At 43.2% G+C, this 23,637-nt stretch overlaps 1 long non-coding RNA gene across 1 annotated transcript in view; it reads right to left on the bottom strand.

Moving 5' to 3' along the window:
* Window positions 1-1,114: 1,114 nt before the first annotated feature.
* Window positions 1,115-23,637, bottom strand: part of LOC309524101 — a 96,965-nt gene continuing 74,442 nt past the window's right edge. Inside the window, exon 4 of the long non-coding RNA XR_014215789.1 lies at window positions 1,115-3,016. This is a non-coding gene — a long non-coding RNA (uncharacterized lncRNA). The remainder of the gene's footprint in view (window positions 3,017-23,637) is intronic.

The following is a 23,637-nucleotide window of genomic DNA, read 5'->3' as shown; positions in this document are numbered from 1 at the left end:
GGTGACTCCACACTTAGGAAATTCCCTCCCACCAAGCCTGCACCATGTTATTATGCTGAAGGGTTTTAGAATGTTTTGAAGACTCTGATTGAGTGAGCCAGAGCTCTTCACAGTTCTTCCACTGAGGCAGCTTGATGGAATGGCTTTCCCAACCCTACTTAGAGATGTCATCAGTAGCAGTCAGTGAGGTGGGGCAGATGAGGCACAATTACTCTCCCAACATTCCAATGCAGCTGGTCACTGGTATTTACCAAAGGGAGTGGGGAGACACAAAGGGAAGGGAGCTTTGGTGTGGGTTGACTCCACCACAACACTGAGCTCCCCACACCTTCCCTTCCCTTTATCTTTCTGCATAAGGGCCAGTGACCCATTGTTTTGAGAAGCTGGGAGAGCAATGAGACCTTCACTTCAGGCAGATCACTCCAGCTCCCCAATTTCTCTATTTTTTTGTGGCGGGGAGGGGTGCAAAAAAGCAGTCTTGCATCCAGTTTTGCATCCAATACATGCTAAGTCCCACGTATTTCAATGAAATGCATGGGCTGCTTTGTATTAAGCAACACCACATGCTGGGATTGACATGTGCTAGTCCCAAGTATTTTAGATAATTGCTTCTGAAGTTGCTGAAAAGTCAGCAGGAAACCTAAATACCTTTTGTCCTGAGAGAGGGGGAGATGACTCCAATTGCTGACATATTGGTATCATCAGTGCTGAGAGGAACAACGTCTAGCAACTAGAATAAGCTGTTTGCCAAAGCTGGCCTCAGGTTTCTAAAAACAAATGAACTCATCACTTGCTCATTTAAACTACTCTGGCATAACCACTGAGAAAGGCAGAAAGGGGGCTCTCCCCCCCCCCGTCATCAGGCTTCTCATTCTGAAACATTGTTTCCTGTCTGGTGGTCTCTTGCCCATCATACCATTGGAAAACCACAACAGTTCCTGAGCTTAAACAAATTTGCCCATGGAAGCCCATCTCTCTGTGTGTGTGCTCTGTAAATGCTGCTGCTTTTGATGACGCATGGAAAATGACATGGCAGAAAGATGCAAATCAGAGCCAGAACCAATTGGAAGGGAAAATACTGCAAGGAGTGTCTGGTTTTATAGGGTCTTTATTTCTTATTAAGATGGTGTATATACCACCCTTTCCACAAACCACAGTTTACAGGATAATCAAATAAAAGCACAGAAAGTAACCCAGTCCTTAAAAACAACAGCTTGTACCAATCACTAAATAGCAATTATTATTAATAGGAGCAGCCAGTAGTCCATTTGTAGAATCAGGTCTCTCCACCTCTAAACATTTGCTGAAACTATAAAGAGATGGACAAGATACACCTCAGAAGGGAGGGAGTAACACATCTTACGAGCTGCAACTGAAAAGGCCCTTCCATTGCACAGAACTTTGAATTTTGTACCACTGTTTCTTCTAAAGATGCTTTAGAATTTAGAGGCTGTTATGGGTTGTTTTCAGTGGACAACATGCTTATAAATTACTGGACTTACAAGCTACTTTTTATCACCCCGAATTAATTTTTAGGTTTTATTTTTAAATGCCCCTTCAAGTTAAATTTTTAAAATTGGCATTAAATACTTGGTTTGGTGTTTTGTTTTTTGAATCCTGGCCGTGTTTTGGTACGACAGCCAAAATTTCATTTGACATCTCAGCTGCAGTTTTGTCTCAATGTGTGACCTTTGGCTAGCCACAGTCCCTACCTCACAGAGTTTTCTGAGGATAAGAAAGGGGAAGAAACTCTCTGTATACATCATCTTGAGGTTCTTGGGGAAAGATCAAATGCATATCAGAAATAAAAAATGATGGCAAGTACCTGCAATGGAGCCACCTGCGTCATGGTGCTCTCTCTCAGCTTAATAATAATGATGATGGGTGAGATCCAATGTAGCATCGGCACAAGAACTGGGATAGGCTGGTATTGTTGCTCAAGCTATTTTAATTGTGCAAGCAGAAAAATAGGTGCAGGTCTTGTTAAAAGTAGGGAAAAAAATGTACAATAGGTCAACACTGCAACACTTTTGTCACCCCAAGCCACTTAGTGGACTTGCTATATTAGTAAAGGGGTTCCCACTGGCAGAATGATTGTTGCATTTGCAGGCTGCCACAATCACATCTTAATATTAATAATAATAATAATAATACAAATTGTATATCTCAGTTGATTGTCATGAGCCCTCTAAGCAATTTACAAACAACACTGGAAGCATAAATAAAAGAAGGTCAAAAACAGATATTTAGAAACATTCAAAAGATAATTAAAAACACATGTTGCTCATGTGTAACATCCCACTCGTCTACCAAAAGTACCCAGAGCGGCATATGATATAATAATAAAACCATATAATATCATCCAGAAAAATGCAGTTTGCAGCAGATACATTTACTTCATTGGAGAAAGAGAAAGAAAATATGAAAAATACGTGAATGCTCTTCAGAAGTACTTCTGACCTTTCACTGGTGGGCAAACAACCTGCCCTGTCTTCTCATCTACACTGGGCATGTTGTTTTTACTTAGTCCAATTTGGTATTCATTTGTGATGCTCATCACAACAAACTTCCAAGCGCTGAAGTGAGCTCCACCTGAACTTGAAAATACACTTTCAGCATCCTTATATGTTTTATAACCTTGGCGGTATAAGGGCATTCATGTGTAACCGGGAATGAGAATCACATTTTCAATATACAAAAGACCATTCCAGTTTGTGGACAAAATACCTTAATAGTCATTCTAGGAAAGGGGGCAAAAGTTTGGAGTTATATACAGCTGTAATTCCTGCCCAGGACTTTCTGGATGCATGACCCCATGGGTTACAAAAAGGCAGTAAAATCAGCCAAGGAGAAACACCTCTGTTAGGATGTAAGACGATGGAAGCAGCCAGTTTGGAATGCCTGGCTGGCTGGTTGCACCATTGGGCCTAGCGATTGGTTGCCAAGCAACCCAGCATCCTTTATTGAACAGCAAACTTCCTTGGGCCTTCCTTGCCTGTTCCTCAGAGCTAGTTACCTAGTAAGGAGAAAAAGAAATCATTACTTTGCTAATGTTCTTCCTACATGCACTGTCTATCCTTTCACCATTCAAGAGGCCAGGTTGTGGCACTGCAATATATACCAGCTTAAACCAAGAAATGAATGAAGCTTTTTGCATCAGATAAATTCCAAAAGCCACTTGAGCAATACTGTTATTATGCCCCCATCCAAATGACATAAGATAGTGAGCAAGTTTTTGAGTTTCCCAGAATTCTTCATCAGGCTCAAAATTAAGAAACAGGAGGGGAAGAAGGGGAAACTGGCTGGATGCTGAGCCTCAAAGATTGTCTTAAGACATAGTCTTAAGATAGAGTGTAGGAGGAAACCAGACTTAACCATATTAGGTTCAATTGTATACTAGGCAGGTTTCACTTAGGATGGAACACACAATTTTCCTGCTTGGCAGGGGGTTGGACTCGATGGCCCTTGTGGTCTCTTCCAACTCTATGATTCTATGATTCTATGACTGGCTCCTCAATTTTGAGCTGTTGGTTTTCATATTTTTGAAAGCTGTTGTGCAGCATAAAGCCTTCATAGCATTTTGGCTAATCCAGTTAGGTCTGCTATCCTATACAAACACAGGCCCCATCTGTGCTATACATTTAACACAGTATCATACCGCTTCAACAGTCATAGCTTCTATCAAAGTATACAGAGAATCAAAAGCAGCCAGCAAAGTGGCAGCAACATCCAGCAAGATGTTGCTGGACGCTGTCATTGTTGCTGGAGGTGCTACCTCTTGGGTCTCTGCTGCCGAAGGCAGCTGCCTCACCTTACCTCATGGGCTGGGAACTGTAATTTGTTAAGAGTGCTATGAGTTGTTAGAAGACCTCCTTCACTGCTCCTTCAATGGGGATTTTTAAGCAGAGGTTGGATGGACACCTATCATGGATGCTTTAGCTGAGATTCCCTCATTGCAGGAGGCTGGGCTGGATGACCCTAGGGGTCCCTTCAAACTCTACAGTTCTATGATGCGATGCTTCCAGCTCTTAACAATATAATTATGTGCTCCAGTCCCCTTTACCAATATACGAACAAATGTAGAACTACATTTGTCTGGATCTGCAACCCTGTAAAGTTTTAGATGCTCATACGCAGTGTGGAGAGAAAAGCAAGATATATTAAAACAGGGTCATAAAATAAAAAGCTGACCAAAATCCTCCAAAGGAAGCAACTACCATAGAAATAGTTATCCAAATAAAATGGTTCATATCTTATAATGGAATCACATGAGCTATTTTTTTCTCATAGTATGGAAGATGTCCCATATGTAGCAGCCTTCAGTAAATAGACAAAAATAAAGGGGAGATCATTTTCTCTGAAATTTCCCAAAGGGAAACAAAGTGTAGCAATAAATATTAAATTTCATCTTTTTTTCTTGTTTCCTTTCCTTCCCCCTCTTTCTTTTCTTAATTCATGATAAACAGGACTGTTGAAAGAGCAAATTATTTCTTTGCTAAGGCAAGAAAACTCATGTCAGATATATAAGATTAGACAAAATCGCCATATCAGTTACAGCAGTAAACCATTTGTCAGATGACTGGTGGGGTTTTTGTTTTGTTTTTTATTAGTGTTTCATTTTTTGCATGACCCTTTAGACGGCCTGATCCTAATCAAGCACTTTCACCCTTCGAATACAAGCCCCACACTGTGCTTAAAAAACAAACCGTTTTTGTTTATTTTAAAACATATATGAAAATAAGATACACTGGTGAATGGTGAAGTATAGGATAGGGTGCAGTAAAGAACTCTGTAGAATTGGATAGGGTCAAATTAAGGGCAACCAAAATGATAAGGGAATTGGAGTAGCTTTTCTACAACTAGGACAGGAGAGAATTCAAATCCAGTTTGCATTCAAAGGCAAAGCTACCAATTTCTGAAACTATATGCTAACTGGAACACAGCCATTCTATAAAATTCCCACTTCCTACTTACTTGGAAGCTGAGGAATATCATTAGGATAAGGGTCTCCATGTCACATTACTTTGGCAAGAAGGACACCGTATGTCTCTTTAAAGCAAACTCTGACATGATGGAACTTTGCTGCACAATGCCTGACCTGATGGAGCGTTGGCTTCTGTGTTAATATTTAAAACCTTATTGCTCAAACTCATTTTCAGCCACTTTGCAGTAGCATAGTAAATATGAATTGGACTGTGACCTGGGAACTCCATGAAATCATCAACCAAACTGTTATACTGTGTGCTGACATCTGCACATAGCCGCCTTTTTCTGGGCCAGTTTGATTGTCTTCCAGCAGGGCTGCGCACAACCCCCTAGATTTGCCCCATGGCTCTGAGCTGAGTTCCCCCCATCAGGCCAACCCACCCTGCACCAACCAGGGGGGGTCACCCACCATACCTCAGAACTAGTCCCAAATTAATTTGGGGTGGGGCTAATGTTTAATTAGGGAGGATCCTAATTAAACATGTGTGTCTCCTTTCCTAGAGGAGGGGGCGGGTCAATTCTGCAGGGTGCTTCTTTGCAAGAGGCTTCTCTGAGGGGAAAAACCATGCCGTGTGTGTGCTCACACAAGTAACATGCATACCAATCACATACATGAACATAAATGAACCCAGTGTTCAAATTACAGGGGCCCAACTCCCTTACTTGGGATTCTTGTATTCTTGCTATTGTATTAGAATCCTTGGGGATTATAATGTGACTATAATGAGAGTTAATCAGAGGGTCCACCTTGTGGGTTTAATTCCCCACTTGTGGGTTTAATTCCCCCAATCATCTGAGCTATAGTATGCATTGCAAGCAATAAAGCGCATAGGTGATTAAATGGATGAAGTAGATGGATGGGGTCCCTTTGCCTCACCCACATACTCATACCCACATGCACCCACTAGTTGGCTGGTGGAGGGGTTGGGGAATAGGGTAAGAATCATGCACACGCACATACACACACACATGGATGTACACACATAAGCAAAAGATCCTTGCATGAAACCAGAAGACTTCCCCTTTTAAAGCAAAGAATACACTGGGGATAGATTAAATAAGGCCTACAACAGAGGGAAGTGAGTTCTGCACTGCAAAGCCTCCCGCAGTCGAGACTTGATAGCCTGCTGACTTCAGACGAAATATGCTAGCCCTTCACAGTTGGCATTGTGCAAGAGCAGATCAAGTCTCAATTCAGCACTCAACTGTATTCTGAACATACAGCAGCAGCCTTTACCCAAAACATAAGAATATGACCAAAAAAATAGCTTGCACCAGTTCAGTGGCAGTGAATCCTATAAACATGGCCAGCACTAGAGACTGGTACCCTTGAGCAGTTCCTCAGAAAGACCCACCATCTACCTAGGGTTCCCCATTGCACTTTTTTCTGGTGCACTGATCAGAGACACAGGTGCCTGAGTGTAGCTGCCTTTTTAATTTCCCACAATGTACTGCATCCAGGGGCATTGTGTAATAGCAACTAGACCCCAAAGCTTAATGCTCTTTCGAACACTGATCACCAGGACTCACCAGTGGAGGAGGAGGAGATACACCAGAGGGCTCATTGCCTAGGGTTCCCTCACACCTGGAACCCACCCTGCCTATGAGCAAGGCAGATGGGATGAGACCATCTTGCAGGAGGGTTGGGAACCCTTCACAACTGTTTATATGGATATCGTTTCAGCATGCCAAATTTGCTAAATTAGCTGCTCCATGGTAGAGAAGAAGTAGTCCACATAGAATGTGCTGTTACAATTGTTACATGTTGTTCTACTCCGCAACAGCCAGCCAGACGGATGGACGGATGGACTGACTGACTGACTGGGAAAATGCAAATATCCTTTGTGCAAGTGCAACAAGCTGAAAAACGAGCCACAACAGTCCCCCAAATTGCTACTGGGAAGCAGCAGCTGTAACCAAGGATGCCCTGGGTCCAATTTGTTTCTTTCATGTGGCTGTATCCCTGGGGAAGCTCAGGCTGATCAGTGTGGAAGATTCAGCCCAGAATCGGTTAGTGAGAGGCAAAGAAGACACAGGAATGGCAGGAGCTGCCTCATATCAGGTCAGACTATTTTGGGGACAATAAGTCTCCAGGAATATAGACAGAATTCTTTCATAAGCAACTACTACATGGTGCTTTTTGAAGTTAGAGAAACCAAGAACTGGATCTAGGATCTTCTACATGCAATGCATCTTTGTTATCGCAGAGTGATAGTTCATCTTTTGCCTCACCTGCAACACCCAGTTGCCACCATCTGCACCCGTATCTCCAAGCTGGAGCTGGGACATCATTCTCTTTATTTCTGAAGTTCAGGATGTGAGTGCTGTCGCTTATGGAGCCAAAATATCAGCAGTGTTGGAGGAGAGGGCTTGAGGTTTGCTCTCAAGTCACAGAATTCTGACTGATAGTGGGCATGGTGGGAAACTGAATGGAATGGAGTGACTACGGGTGGGATATAATGGTGACTCTGCCTAATCCTCACTTTCTGAAACAATATGAAAAATGAAACACAAACATCCTGTAAAATTCCCATTTCTCCAAATTTTGCAATGCAGCTTTTCAGCAAAGTAGTATGTACAAAAAGGCACATGCTAAGTGTGCATAAAAATGCATGGGCTGGTGAAAATGACATACAGGAATGCATTCCATTAAGGAACATTGCTCTGCAAAAAATGTATATATTAGGCAAAATTGCTTACAGGTGTGTATATTAGGATAAATTTGCAGTAAAAGACTGATGAACTTTCACAGGCTTAAAAGAAAGAGCTGTACTTAAGACTGGGAAAATGAGAAACTGAGAGAAATGTACAAGTCTACCCATCCCCTAAGTAACTGAGGTGCTGAAGAGGTAGCACTCCACATGCTTCAAGGACCCATGAAGGACCCACTTGTGGCATTATAACAGTCAGGGTTTTGCCATGTGCAGCAGCCAACTACATGGCAAGGGTTCATTGAACGTGATGGTATCACACCACTCATCTGCTTCAACAAGATGTTACCAGGGGGTGCAGGGAAGAAAAGCAGATTGGTGACAGCAGACTGGTCACTTATTAACTAGTTTTGTCCTTACTTAGAACATCAGAACCTTCCTCCTCACCCAGACCAAAGTTCTATCAAGTCTAGCATCCTGTTTCTCCATGCAACGAATCAGATGCCTCTGGGAAGCCTGCAAGCAGGACATGAAGGCAGTAGCCCACTATCCAGTGGCCTACTGCCTCTGAAACTGGAGGCTCGATTCAGTTATTGTGGCTTCATTACCATGGATACCATGAGTCGGCTATTTAGCACAATCCATATCTAACTATAACTATGCAGCTACATAAAAGGTAAAGGGACCCCTGACCATTAGGTCCAGTCGTGACCGACTCTGGGGTTGCATCACTCATCTCACTTTATTGGCCGAGGGAGCCAGCATACAGCTTCCGGGTCATGTGGCCACCATGACTAAGCCGCTTCTGGCGAACCAAATCAGCACACAGAAACGCCGTTTACCTTCCCACCGGAGTGGTACTTATTTATCTACTTGTACTTTGACGAGCTTTTGAACTGCTAGGTTGGCAGGAGCAGGGACCGAGCAATGGGAGCTCACCCCGTTGCGGGGATTCGAACCACCAACCTTCTGATCGGCAAGTCCTAGGCTCTGTGGTATAACCCACAGCGCCACCTGTGTCCCTATGCAGCTACATAGAAGCTTACAATCTAAGTTTCGATAGCGGGAAAGAGAACTGAAAGAGGGGTCGGGAGAGACAGAAGAAATAACAGAATCATAAAACTTGAAGGGACCTTGTAGGTCATATAGTGCAAGCCCTCTGCTTAATGCAGGATTTGCAGTGGAGAAGGCAGCTTCGGCATCCCCAGCGAATGGCCCTTCAACCTTTGCTCTACCTCCAGCTCCCAACAAATTCTAGGAACCAGGGCCAGTGCTTCAAATTTTGCCGCCTGAGGCGAAATGGGAAGTGCTGCTCCACCCTGCTGCTGGTGCCACACCACCCAGCTCACCCTGCAGCCACCACTGCTGGAGACAGCAAGGTGCACCCAAGGGGACACCAGAATGAGGGCTTCCGCCACCTGCTGCTGCTGCTGCTTCACTCCACCTCATGGGTGAGCCAGGACAGCTGGGAACTGTAGCTTACCCCTCACAGAGCTACAATTGCCAGCTCCCTTGAATTAAATACATATCCCAGGATTCTTTAGGGGAGTCATATGCTTTACATTGTGCTTTTCAATATGGATGTAACCATATTGGTTACATAGAGAAAGGAGGGAATGGCCAACAAGGAGCATTCACACATGCTGAACTTTTGCTATGGTTGGGAGTGGAGGCTGCCATTTATACAGTGGTACCTTGGGTTAAGTACTTAATTTGTTCTGGAGGTCCATACTTAACCTGAAACTGTTCTTAACCTGAAGCACCACTTTAGCTAATGGGGCCTCCTGCTGCTGCCGCGCCGCCGGAGCACAATTTCTGTTCTCATCCTGAAGCAAAGTTCTTAACCTGAAGCAATATTTCTAGGGTAGCAGAGTCTGTAACCTGAAGCATATGTAACCTGAAGCGTATGTAACCCGAGGTACCACTGTACTTGGATTATTCTGCTTGTGCGCTGTCTCTCTCTTTTAAATGCATGCATGCATGCACACACACACGCACACATGCACGAGCACACACACACACACAGAGGATCTGTGTAAAGCTGTTAAGAATTACATTGCTGATGGGGAAAACAGTAATCCCTGCTTGCTTTGATGTTCAGGGAGGGGGAGCAGAGAGACAAAGCAAAGAGAGACAGAGCACAGATGATGTTCATGTTACTAAGACTTTATTACACTTAATAAAACACACTACAGCGCGTTCACTAGTATACTATGAAGTCTTCATAAATCACATTGCCTGCTCGACATGTGTCAAAATAAAGTCACATAATACAAAACAGGAGAAAATATTCCCAGTCCTGTGTATTTGTTTGCTTGTGTCATTGGCTTATGGTAGATGACTTGTCTGATCATTACTGCAAGCCAGAAAGATTCCTGGTTGCTAAATATACCTGTTTATATTCATTGGTGGTGTGGAATCTGCAATCCTTCAGATGTTGCTGAACTCCAGTTCCCATCATTTCCAGACAGCATGGCCAATAGTCAGGGGTGGTGGGAGTTGCAGTCCAGCAATATCTGGAGAGCAACAGATTATATTATATTATTATTATTATTATTATTATTATTATTATTATTATTAATCACACATTGGAAGCAGATGGGAAGGGGAGGGGGAATCCATAGGGTATAGTCAAAGGGTGGAAGGCTGTGTGCTACAGAGACTCGGAAGGTACTTCTTGTCAGCTGGTAAAGGGCAGGTGAATCAGTATCAAAAGCAAGGATGAGCATGAGGTAGGGCCAGGGCCAGCTCAAGACATTTTGCTGCCTGAGGCAAAGGATAAGACAGCACCCTTTCCCAAGGAACACACAGAAGCTGATTGGACTGGCAATGGAATCTTACTCCAATACTGGTGAAAGGCCAGTGTCTTCCACTGCACTGGAGGGCAGCAGGCTAGTGTATAGGGTACAGCGCACGGCACATGGCACTCAGAACTGTGTTCCTTCCCCGAACCTCACCATCTGCCACCTGAGGCAGCTGCCTTACTCTGCCTCATTGTAGAGCTGGCCCTGGGTAGGAGTATTGGGCAACACTCCATGCTCAAAGTTTATAGGGGGCAGAGGGGAAGCTGGGGCCTCTTACTTTCTGTGGTGATTCCCCTCCTAGATACGGTTTTAAAAGGCTACTAGGGGTATGATTTGGCTGCAATTTGGAGTAGTCAGAGGGTGGGGTTTGTGTGTATCATTAAGCCCCCTCCTCTCCCCAATAATCTGAGCACTCTAAAGGGATAGGTGGGGGCTTCCTCTGTTCACACAAAGGGATGCAGAGAGGTAAGAAGGTCTGACCTTCCCATATTGATTCAGAGCAACCAATTGAATCTTTGGCTCATATCAATGTGTTGCACTCTCTTGCCAGTGCATCTCTGCAATGCACTGAGCCAAAATCCAGCACATCCTCAGCAAGCCCTGTTTTTTTCTGGGGGTTTTAAAATACCCCTTTGAAAAGGACACACTTCCCTTTTCTCCCCCCCCCCAGCAAACATTTGCTGTATTTCTGCCCCTCCCCAAAAAGTATTTCACTGAGGTTCCAGCGCCATGGCATGCTTTATGGGAGCCCTGCAAAGAGAACTCCCGTCAGCTGCTTAGCCCAACAGCATAAATTTGATCTCGCAATTAGTATTCAGCTCAGCATCCTGGATAGAAACCAATGTTGCAGCCAAGAGGTGGTTTAAAACACATAAATCATAGATCAATGACAGAACTCTAAGCACTGGATAGATTACAAAAGTAAGCTTTAGTTAAAAATAGATTAACCATTTCCCTGCAGGAATTCCTTCTGCCAAAAAAAGAAAAGAGAAAAAAAGAAACCCTATATATTAAACAAATAAAATTGCATGTTATCCAAGGATTTCCCCCCATACTAATATATGCATATAGTAGATTAATTGCCTTTTTCCTTGACATTTAACATTCTGGTTAAAGAAATGTTGTATCATGCTATTTGAGTAGAAAATAATATACAGCACAGAAAGCAAAAGAGAGAGAGAGAAAGAAATAACTAAAAATATAGCATGAGCCAACAATAGCAGCAGCTTTGGAACAATTGCTGCAGAAAATCAGGCTATTTCTGATGCATTTGGTTTTGGTTTGAATTGTTCAAATAGGCTCCTGAGGTCAACAAAGGCTGAGGCACAGCTACAATTGAGCTCGTCCAAATTTGTATTTTTCTTTTAAGTCTAGTTGGAAGAAGAGGTAGTAAATCTATTTCAGGAGACATAAGGAACTTTATTATACCAGTTCGGACTATTGGTCCTTCTAGCTCAGAATTATTAACATGTCTGGCAGCAGCTGTTTGGAGTTTTGGATCAACCTTTTCCTACCTCATCTAGAACCAATGCTAGGAACTGAACCTGAGACCTTCTGCTTGCAAACTGTGCATGGTCACTCAGCTGTGGTCCTTTCCCTGATGTAGAGTGAACATATGAAGCTGCCTTATACTGAGTTAGATTGTTCTTCCATCTAGTTCAGTGTTGCCTACACCGACTAGCGGTGACTCTCAATGTTTTCAGATGGGGGCCCTTCCCAGAGCTACCTGGAGGTACCGAAGACTGAACTCGAGATGTTCAGCAGACAGAATATGCACTCCACCACTGACCTACCACTTAAAGTGGTAGATGCACTTACATGACAGAATGCACTTTCATCCAAATAAATGCCTTGTGCATAGAAAACTGGCATGGCCCGAAGAAGTGTTGTCACCCAGCTTTCTCCCAGAGTTGATAGCAATTTTGGGGGTGGGTGGGAGAAAGAGTGTGTGGATTGGGGGAGAGGTGGTGATAAAAAGAGTGTGTGGATTGGGCAGGTAGGTGGGGGGGAAGTGTGGGGATCAGGTGGGGGTGAGAGAAAGAATGCATGGATTGGGAGGATGGGTGGTGGTAAAAAGAGCACACGGATCAGGCAGGGGATGGGATAAAGAGCATGCGTTGTAAGGGGGTGGGGGCAGAAAGACTGCATGGATGTCCCGCTTTCATGTCCCCAAAAGTTGGGCAGTATGGTGTTCTAGACAACTTCACATTGTAAGACCTATCAGAGGTATGAAGGCCTAGCACTAGAACGGTCAGTGTATAAGCAAGAATACGCACTACTCAGCCACCTCTTATTTTCAGGTAACAAAGAGCAAGAGACCAACCCCACCCGACCCGACCCCTCAATTATTTTGAACTAATGCAGATTATGAAGGAAACTGAGTTGTTTGTCCTTCCCCCACAAGACCGATTTGTCTGCAATTTGGCAGGCTTCCTCCATACCCTCCAACATTTCTCTGATGAAAATAGGGATGACCTAAGGAAAAGTGGGACATTCTGGGATTAAATCAGAAACTGGGGCAGCTTCTGTAAATTCAGGACTGTCCCAGGAAAATAAAGACACTTGGAGGGTCTGTTACTCTGTGCCTGTAAATTTCATTGACCAAAAGCAGAGGTGGAGTATTGCCATGTTTAGATTACCCATTATAGCTACTGGGAAACCTGGAGCTTCACAGAATGTATTGGAGACCAAATTATCGACCAAAGTAGAGAAAGAGCACAGGGTGGCTAAGAAGCATCAAAATTTTAAAGATTGCACAGATGCAAATACAAAGCAATCTTGGGACCAATGTACACCCCTAATACAAATGGGAAGATAAGTCAATTTCTCACTTATAACTAGAAAGCAGCTTTTATGGCATATTCTATATCTCTTTATATAAAAAAAACCAACCTGTGAATATTTTTTATGTACTCCTTGGAACAGAACAGCCTATTGATTAAAAGAAATGATTTAAACTCAACATTGACAGACAGACACCCTGGAATGTGTATGTTTTTCTTTTAGAATTCTAGACAACCAAAACAACATCAAATGATAAAAGGAGACAGAATTCATATATAAAAGCTTTTCACCCAAGACTTTTCTCTCTCATTAAATACGTACTGCAATATTTGATTGGTTCAAGAAGAATGATCAAATAAAAAAGGTGGGGTGGGGGGAGAGAGACCAAACTTCTCCATGTTGGATTTCCCAAATTTTGATCAAACAAGCAGGACTGAATTTCGAAAGTTATTACCGCATGAGACTATGACTGTCTACTGTTAGTTTAACTAAATTAAAGATCATGTTGTGTAAATCCTGAAATAAAATAATCATCACCAAACACCCATGTTTACTTCAGATATTTTAACATAATGTAAGTAACGAAAAGGTGGTTGTGGTAAGGAATGTTGTGTTGTGAAGTCAACTGAGTTCTTTTCCTAGATCTTTGGCATGGTGAAGAATGTTCTAAATTCATAAGAAGAGTGTGGAAAGTAAGGTAAAGGTAAAGGGACCCCTGACCATCAGGTCCAGTCGTGGCCACTCTGGGGTTGCGGCGCTCATCTTGCTTTATTGGCCGAGGGAGCCGGCATACAGCTTCCGGGTCATGTGGCCAACATGGCTAAGCCACTTCTGGCGAACCTGAGCAGCGCATGGAAACGCCATTTACCTTCCTGCTGGAGTGGTACCTATTTATCTACTTGCACTTTGATGTGCTTTCAAACTGCTAGGTGGGCAGGAGCAGGGACCGAGCAACGGGAGCTCACCCCCATGGCGGGGATTTGAACCGCTGACCTTCTGATCAGCAAGTCCTAGGCTCTGTGCTTTAACCCACAGCGCCACCCGCATCCCAGTGTGGAAAGTAGATTGTTTTAAAGCAGGGGTGAGGTACAAGGGTGGAGGGGCTCACTGTTTATACCCCAAAAGGTCTTGCTCCTCCCATAGCCACAGCCTTGGATTCCAGCAGAAATCATGCATGTCTCCCCCTCACAGGCTTCAGCCTGCTGCCTGCTTCTAGCTCACTCACAAAACTCAGGGCTCTCCCTGGCACAGAGCCACTTCCTTTGTTATCCTAACAACCCATACTTAGAAGGCCATTAGCTTGCCGAGGACCTGGCATGGCTATTCCAACCAATGAATCCTTGCTGGATCCAGGAGTTAGAAGGGGCTCATACAGCCTAAACACACATACACACCCAAACAAATAGCCTTTGAAAACATGGGAGAATTTGACCCTGTATGGAGCCACTGAAGATTGGATTCATTAGAGAATCTGATCCTTCATATTGCCGCCTACAAAAGAGTAGCAACTGGCACTGTGCAAGACTGGATCCTCTGGCTTAACTGCTGTTTAGTAGGAGGATCCAAACTTGCATGACACTACTCTTTCGTGAGTGGATCCCCTGCATGCAAGGGAAATCTCTTACGAAGCAACAGCATGCATGGATTCAGATCCTCCAGCTGTTATGTTGGAGATTCTGATCCTATGTAGCGCTGCTTTGGGGGAAGGAGAACAGGAAATGCATTTCCCGACCTTCTCCCACGGGACGCGGGTTGCGCTGTGGGTTAAACCATAGAGCCTAGGGCTTGCCGATCAGAAGGTCAGCAGTTTGAATCCCCATGATGGGGTGAGCTCCCGTTGCTTTGTCCTGCTCCGGCGGGGAGCCAAACGGCGTTTCCATGCGCTGCTCTGGTTCACCAGAAGCGGCTTAGTCATGTTGGCCACATGATCCGGCCACGACTGGACCTAATGCTCTTCCCCCTTTACCTTTACCTTCTCCCACAAACATGCAGCCACCCAGAAACTTTTCACAGCTTCCCCATTCTTCTTGCTCATGCCTACCTCTCCTTCCTGCCTAATGCTCTTCCCCCGACAGCCCTGTATGTCTCTGGGTTGCTCAGCCCAACCTATAGTGATCTGAGGCTCTCTCAACCCAAGTTGAATAATGCCCAGATCCCTCTGAAAAGGTCTTATCTGGCCCTGGATTCAGGCCCTTGTCAAATCTACTATACAGCTCTACTCACTTCCATAACACTTTGAAAGATCGGAGGCCCCAGGGATGCAGCAGGAAAGGGATATGAATCCTTAAAGTTGTTATTTTGTGAATTTGGGTTCTTAACTCAGATTTAAGCCTCTTATCCAAAGTCACAAGCACAGTCCTCATAAGAACTGCTTGAGCGAGTAAGAATTGTAGGAATGGATTTTCTATTCCTCCTGATCCCAAGTTTTCTTTTCTCTTTCGCACCCCACTCCCTGATTTCCTTTTTCAGCCAATGTTAAGCTTCTTCTATTGGGGAGGGGAGGGGAGGGAAATGCCAAGGACTGCTCTAAGTAAATGAAATGTGTCAGTGAAAAAATCAGGGTTAATTTTTAAAGACACGTTTCCCTCCAGCAACAATTCTCTTTAATTATTTCAATGTGAAACGCATTATAAAGCGTGTTTGTTTCCTGTTCTCAGCCCTTGGTGGCCGACATGAGATATTCAGGACACGGAGAGTGTTTCTCAGCTCTGGGTTAGTCAGGTTTACAAGGTGCTGAAAACACTCTCAGGTCTCATGAACGTAGCTTGAACTGAATCAGGCCACCACTGGTACCTCATCGTGTTGGGCAAAACATGACCTAGAAGTCCTGCGCCAAGGGGACTGTAATTTTAAACCCTTTCCAACTGATTTCTAACATATTTATATACAATAGCAACAGAGCTCATGCCTAAGCAAGAAATTGGGCTGATTAGCATTTTTTTTTTTCATGTGTTGCTCTTATAGGTTATTCAGCTCTAAATGCAGAAATATCTTCTCACCTGGGACTCCAGGGGAGCGGGATTTGCTGTTTGGTGTGGTGTGGCACGGCTACAGCCTGGTCCCAGGGGCTAACTCCTTCCCACACAATGGAGGGGATGTCTAGTGCCTCCCCCTCTGGCTGTGCTGGCCTGATGGGGATGATCTGGTTGAATGGGCCAATCAGGTTGCAGTGGAGGAGGCTGAACCAAGCCCGCCCCTGTAGTATTTAAAAGGTCAGCCTTGCGTAGTTTGCCCTCGTTTGTTAGATTCACCACTCACCCACCTAGGCTGTAATTGGTCAGACTGAAGGTGAGCGCGCAGGTCAACAGGACCTTGCTATGGTTATTCAGTGGCTGTATTCAGGGCCAGGGAGGATTTTTTTCCTGCAGAAGAATTGGCCGGTCTGCAGTTTTTCACCTACCTGATACTAACAGTCACAATTTGGGTGGATAAGCCATTGGGTTGGTCAGGCTAAAGGGGTCCAGGAGGGGTGTCTCTGGGGGTCCACACAGGGGGTGATGGACCACAGCACCTCTCCAAATGGTGGCCCAAGTGGGATCATAGCACCTAGTCCATGTCAGGGGTGACTCCCCTGCTCTGAGTCAACTGTACCTTATTCATCAAGCAGGTGGGCTGCTTGATACCAGATACATTCCCAATGTCTTGGCCATCTGTACATCTGTAAACAATAAAAAATGTGGCCTACTTCAACACAAATTTCCTGTGTTTATTTCTGTGGCTTGCCCCTCACTGTACTACTGGCATCATGTGACAGAAAACAGAGGTGCAAACTTCTATTGGAAGTCAGAGAAAATGAGGTGGGAGAAGAATGGGAAGAGAGGGCACTATAACTTAACAATTATGTTTCTGTTGCTCAAATTTTCCTTCAGGTTCACTTTACTGCAGAGTTATCAGATACTGGAGTAGCAAAGCCTGTTCTCCTTTATTTCCAGCTCTGAGTGGAACTAGGGATCAGGGCTAGAGCTCCAAATTTCATGGACACCTTGACATTGGAACTGCTTTCATGCCATTGGATGCTCCGGTTGGCTCACCTAACCACAGTGCTCCTCTGATTGGTGCCAGGTGGCTCACATTTTAACTATCCAACCCCCCACAAGTACCCCTGGAATAGCATCACTCTAGGGCACTTCCAGCCCATGTGGGCCTTATAAGGCCTTTTGAGGGTCCACAGCAGGGGGCAGAATTGAGAAACAGGTCTCTAGGCAAATATTCCTGTTTTCCAAATGAAAAAGCCCCAAATGTTGCAACCATTTGTCATAGATGAGTTACCCCAATTATTTGATTTTTCTTAATTCCATTTTCTGAACCTTTCCTGGGTCTACAATATCCTTTCCCACAGCTGTTCTAGTCACAGGCTAAAACTGAACTTCATCCCACCACTGTGGCTTGCTATACTGCTGTCAGTCCCTTTCTCAGTTGTCTATCCTATTTCATATACCAAAGGCAGGAACTCCTGTTAGTTGTGCTTAGAGAAGAGCACGAATGGGGCTCAGCTACATCATGGGCTGTACCCAACATTCTTTGTCCACTAGCACAAGGGCTCTTGAGCTAATGGAGGGGTGAGTCTTAATGTTGCACAACAGGAATTCAACATAACAGTTGTGCTAGCAGAAATGCACAGCACAACAAATTGTGCAACCTATTCCACAACAAAGTTACCACCAATTTGATTTTATGTTCTTTTGCACAATAATGTTCCAGCAGCACTAAACTTTTCACTAGTTTGACAAGTCCACTGCTAAGTGACTTCAACTTCATTAGATACAAACCCATCTGTTTAGCCTCCCATTATGTTCCGCCGCCACCACCATACAGCTTGTTTCAATCTACCAGTGGCCTAAAACACAAATAATTCTGGTTCATGGTTTCCTTTTTTTCTTTTCATATTTGGAATTTAGGCAAAGGCTAATGACTGAATTGGCTACCAGTCCTCAAACAAAGTTTATGAGCAGGAATATGAGTAATAATATAGGGCAGTCTATGGTAATAATACAGGGTGCGCTATCCAAGTCATTCTCTTTGAATTGGCAAATATTCACAGGAAGTCTTTTCAATCCCCTTTTCAAAACAGGGATGGTTAAATTGGGCAGCTTACATTGCTAAGAGGGTGCTATTTATAGCGCCATTATTCGGGAGGAAATCGGAAGTTCGGAATGACAGCAGAAATGACATGACATTGTCTTTCACGTTCACCTGCGGAAACATCTAGGTCATCCAAGGAATGAGTTAAAAGTCTAGAAAGGAAGCAAACACTACCATAGCTGTCTGTCATCTTGCAAAGAGATTTTTCATCTGGCGCTTAACATGGTTTTTTTATTATTAACAAAAACTGAAATAAGAACATCTCCCTCCAACCCCCAAATATTCTCATGTCCTTAAAGATACTGGAAATTTCAGACAAAAGTTTTTCAACCTTTTTTTTTTTCATTAGTGGAAATTCAAAGTCCCTTGGGGGAACAAAAGTGTCTGGATTGTTGGACCAACTCTACCTGATCAGCTGTAATCAAATGGTCTGTCTTTATACCACCTACAGCAAAACTCCCTCCTTAAGCCAGCTGTAAGATTAAAAGCTTTTCAACTTGCTATCTTGGGAAATTTCTTTCAAGGAAATTACTACAAAGCCTTGTTTTAGTATGTTCCCCTACTGTGCGTCCTACTGGGTTTTTTTAATAAGGAAAGCTATCCATCCATGGAAGTGTATCCTGTTCTCCATGCTTGAGTGTCTAACAGCAGGCATATACAGTAGACTCTCTGATGTTTTCCTTCTTTAATTTTCACTCCATAATGTTCTCTGCCTGGTTTTGCTGACTGATGCAGGCACCTTCATAGTAGTTTTAATTAGGGGTGTGCACAGAATCTAGGCAGGAAAAGCTGCTTTTCTGTGTAGAATGGGGGAGGAAAAGGGGGGGAAACAATTAAATATGGTTACCAGAAAACAATGTGCAATTATGAAAGGGTGGCTAAAACAATTTAAAATGTAGTCATAACAACATTCAAAAACATCTATAGCAGACTTCCCCAACTTGCTGTCCACCAGACATTGTTGGACCACAACTCCCATCACCCTGACTATTAGCCATGTTGAATGGGAGCTGAAGCTCAAAAAAATCTATACTTTGCCGCACTGGAAAAGACTGGTCAATGGTAAAGACTTTGCTTTTCCCCCTTTTAAGGAAACAGGGTTTTCCCAACATAACAAGAGACATGTGGGATGAGACCAAATGTCCTTCTAACCTAGTAAAAGCCAGTCAGATGCTTCCGAGAATACAGCAAACAAAACTTAAAAGTCACAACACTCTCCTGTAATTTCTCTCCAGCAATTGGTACTCAATGGCATACTGGCCTTCAACATGGGGGTTGTATATAGCCGTCATGGCAACCAACCATTCATAAATGTATTTCATTAAGCATTTGTCTAATCCCCCTTTCAGAGCTATCAAAGCCTGTGGTCATCATCAACACATCATGTGGCAGTAAATTCCATAACTTTACCAATTGCTGTGTGGGGAAAAATACAGTGGTGCCCCGCAAGACGAATGCCTCGCAAGACGGAAAACCCGCTAGACTGAATCTCCCACCGACCATCTACATTGAATAGCATTCAAGTTCTAGTGTTCCAAGAGTGAGAGGGCAAGTTTTTCCCATTCCATTTTGAGTCCTCATTTTGTTCTAAGCCAAAAGACCTTGGCTGCACATGGTCCTTTTGGAGGGAGAGGAGGAGAACCAACAGCCCACTTGCATAAAACATGGGCTAGTAGTCCAACTCCATAAAGGGCAGCTTCTTATGTTTCCTATGTTTAACTCTGTCAGGATGCAAAGAGAGCAGGAACCTAGGAGTGGGGGACCTCAGGCCCTCAGGAACCTCAGGTGCTGCCTTCAGATGTCTTCTAAAAGTCTGGTAGTTGTTGTTCTCTTTGACATCTGGTGGTAGGGCGTTCCACAGGGAGGGCGCCACTACCGAGAAGGCCCTCTGCCTGGTTCCCTGTATGCCCTTCATTCTCTTCAAGGGGAAGAGACATAGCTCAGTCTTTTTTATTTATGCATTTTCAAAATTTTAATACATACAACTTGCAATTATATTGGCTTTCTGTTTATTTATTTTCCCCACTGACACATCCAGTGGGTTTTCCTCATTTACTAGGGTTTTGGAAAGGATTGGGGAGGGGGCTTTGACAGCATCCCAGAGTCCTCATGCCACTTTCCCAAAGCTGTGTGAGGTATGGGATTTTGGGAAGAAAGAGTGAGGGCTCTGAGACACAGCTGGAGCCCTCACCCCTGCATCCCAAAGCCTGCCGCCTCAGTTACCTGGCTATGGGAAGGCAGTTTGAGGGCTCTGGTAGAGTCTCACAGCCCTTGTACCACCTTCCCAAAGCCAGGTGAGCAGGCAGCACCTTCCTTATCTCCCTCTGGGAAGGAGGTGTGAAGGCTCTGGGAAGGCACCGCCTTGCTAATTGGGGTCTGGGAAGATCGCAGATGGGCCCTGGAAAGCTCTCATGGCCTTCCTGTGACCTTCCCAGACCCTAGCATGCAACCCTCCACCTGTGGAGGTCGGGTTCCGTGGGTTATTGACTTTGCACATGGACCCCTGAAACTGAACCCTTGTGTAAGCAGTGGTCCCACTGTATACATGCATATATCTATATCTACAGTGGTGCCTCGCAAGACGAAAAGAATCCATTCTGTGATTCTCTTCGTCTAGTGGTTTTTTTGTCTTGCGAAGCAAGCCCATTGACGGATTAGCGGATTAGCACTATTAGCGCTATTAGTGGCTTTTAGCGGCTTAGAAAAAGGGGGGAGGGGAAAAAACCAGCAGGAACTTGCAAGACATTGTCATCTTGCAAAGCAAGCCCATAGGAAATTTGTTCTGCGAAACACCTCCAAAACGGAGAGAAAACTCTTTCGTCTAGTGAGTTTTCCGTCTTGCGAGGAATTTGTCTTGCGGGGCACCACTCTATCTATCTATCTATCTATCTATCTATCTATCTATCTATCATCTATCTATCTATCTAAAACAGCACTTCAAGCAGGCTTGCTCTGGATCCCTTTTTAATTTTGAGAACCACATCCTGTCAGACTTAGAATTACTAAAGGGATGACAACAGATCTAACTGTGTTAGCAAAGAGGTTAGATCTTCTGGATGCACACATTGGGCACATTAATGCTACACAGCCTCAAAGAGATGTTTAGGAAGCATCTTAATTATTCAAACAATTATTTTCTCTCAGTTCTTTTGCAATATATTGTTGGAAGAAAATTTGGTTTGGTTTGCAGTTTTAAACAAACTGACCTAATTCACATCTCTGGAACTAATACATAGATCAAAATTTAGGGGTAGGAGAGAAATTCATTTTAATGCCAACTTCATACATCCCAAACCAAGATGCAAACTGAAACGCAGCTCCTCTTTGAAATTCACACTTTGAAATTTTGCAGTGAAGTTCTCAAACAAAAAAAATGTGCACCAAAAGTGTATATTAGTGAAAATAACGTTTTTTAAAAATACATATATTAGGAGAAAAGGCATGAGAACGCATACTGATTTTCATGCAGACCTTTTTTTCCAGGGTTGTTGCTGTTTTGTTTTGTTTTTGCAATAGGACGAACCAAGCTTCAGATTGGGAAGAAGAGAAGTGGAGAGAAAGTGAAACTGATGGATTCATCCATCCCTTACAGAATGTAATATCCATTGGATTTTGCACTTCTCCAAATTTTGCAGTATGGTTCTCAGATCAAAGAAGTATCAGAATGTGTGTGTGTGTTTAACCATTTTAGGATAAAATGCATTTTAAAATGCATACATTGGGATAAAATATGTATTTAAATGCATTTTTGAGATAAACTATGCATTTAAGGATTCTTTACATCCATACTTCAATGTGTATTTCGCTTTTTTTGTTCCTAATAGACTCAAAAGATGACGCAGCTTCTCTATGAATCTTCATTATCTATTTCATAATATTTATGTACCGCTTGAATGTAAAAAACAAACAAGCAACAACCTCAAAGCAGAAATTGTAGCAATTTATTTCTCTTGGACAAACATACCTTTTGTAATTTTATATGGTTCTGTTATGGAAAATGCAATACCGTACCAAAAAAAATAAAATAAAATAAAGACTAAAAGCCAATTTCTGTACAGATGTTCTTTCTAAAATCAAATATTGCAGATTAATGTAGAAACAGGATGGAACAGAGTTATGGCTAAACGCATGCAAAATTGTCATAAACTGGAAACAGATTGATCCATCCATCCCTATTTGCAAGTAGTGCGATGCAGCCCTTGTAGCAGAAATGCAAATGTTCTTTAAAATTCATTTGCAAATAAATAAATAACACCACCCTGACTCAGAAACAAATACGTTTTATGGAAGCTTATTTCAAATAGTCTCCAAAACTAACACTGACATATATTTCGACTACAAAGAAAAGGAACATTGGACAAAGAGAATTCTGCTACATAATGCTAATGGAATGAATGCCTTTAAATGGGGGTAGGTGAGAAAAAATAAATGCACATTTGATATTTGAGAAGAATTTCCACTGTAATTAAATTAAAATTGGTAGATAAAAATGAGATTTCATAATGTTCTGGTGTTATATTGCTATCAATATTGGGTTGTGTTGCATCCATGACAACAGGATGGAAGGTTGCTTATAATACTATTATGTTACATCCCACAGCTGAATGCTAATGCTGTGATGCCAAGGAAATCAAGTTTCAAATCTGGAGTCGGTGAACTTGCCATTGCCAGACTCAGATTTATAGGGAAAGAGCGAAAGCTAATAGGCACAAAATATCAAGAGTGGTTATCTTTTCAGAAGTCCACCATTGTCTGACAAACTGTGTTTTAACATAATGCAAATACCAAAAAAAAACAAAAAACAACCATAAGAATTTAACAGGATGGTCCAAATCAAGGATTCCCCATCCACTTAAAAAAATGAAGCAAAACCCACAGCTCTAGCAGCACCAGCAAATTACGAAACTTAACTCAATTTTCTTCTGCACACAGTGAGAATTGATCATTTGGTTATCCACAGAAAGAGCTTAAGAAAACAAATGGAGATTCTTCCGTTTTGCTCATGGATCCCCTTCCTCTTTTCCCACACTGCAATTTAGTGTGGGGAATATATAAGCCCAGGAGAACTGCCATTTTCCTAGATAGATGTAATCCAAAAAGTGAGGTCCAATTCAGTCCTTTATCCACAGTAAGCCTTTACACAACATTGGGGGAAGCTGCAGCCCTCCATATGTTATTGGACCCCAATTCCCAACATTCCTGATCATTGCCATGCTAGTTGGGAGTTGTAGTCCTACAGCTTCTGAAGGGACGCCATTTCCCTATCTTTGTTTAAGAGGTGTGCATGTAATCATAATTGGATGTATGATTCATTCTCAGGAATTCATAAT

Source organism: Podarcis vaucheri (genome assembly GCF_965113315.1).
Source record: "Podarcis vaucheri genome assembly, chromosome: Z".
Lineage (NCBI taxonomy): Eukaryota > Metazoa > Chordata > Lepidosauria > Squamata > Lacertidae > Podarcis > Podarcis vaucheri.
This window is presented reverse-complemented; position numbering and strand designations above follow the sequence as displayed.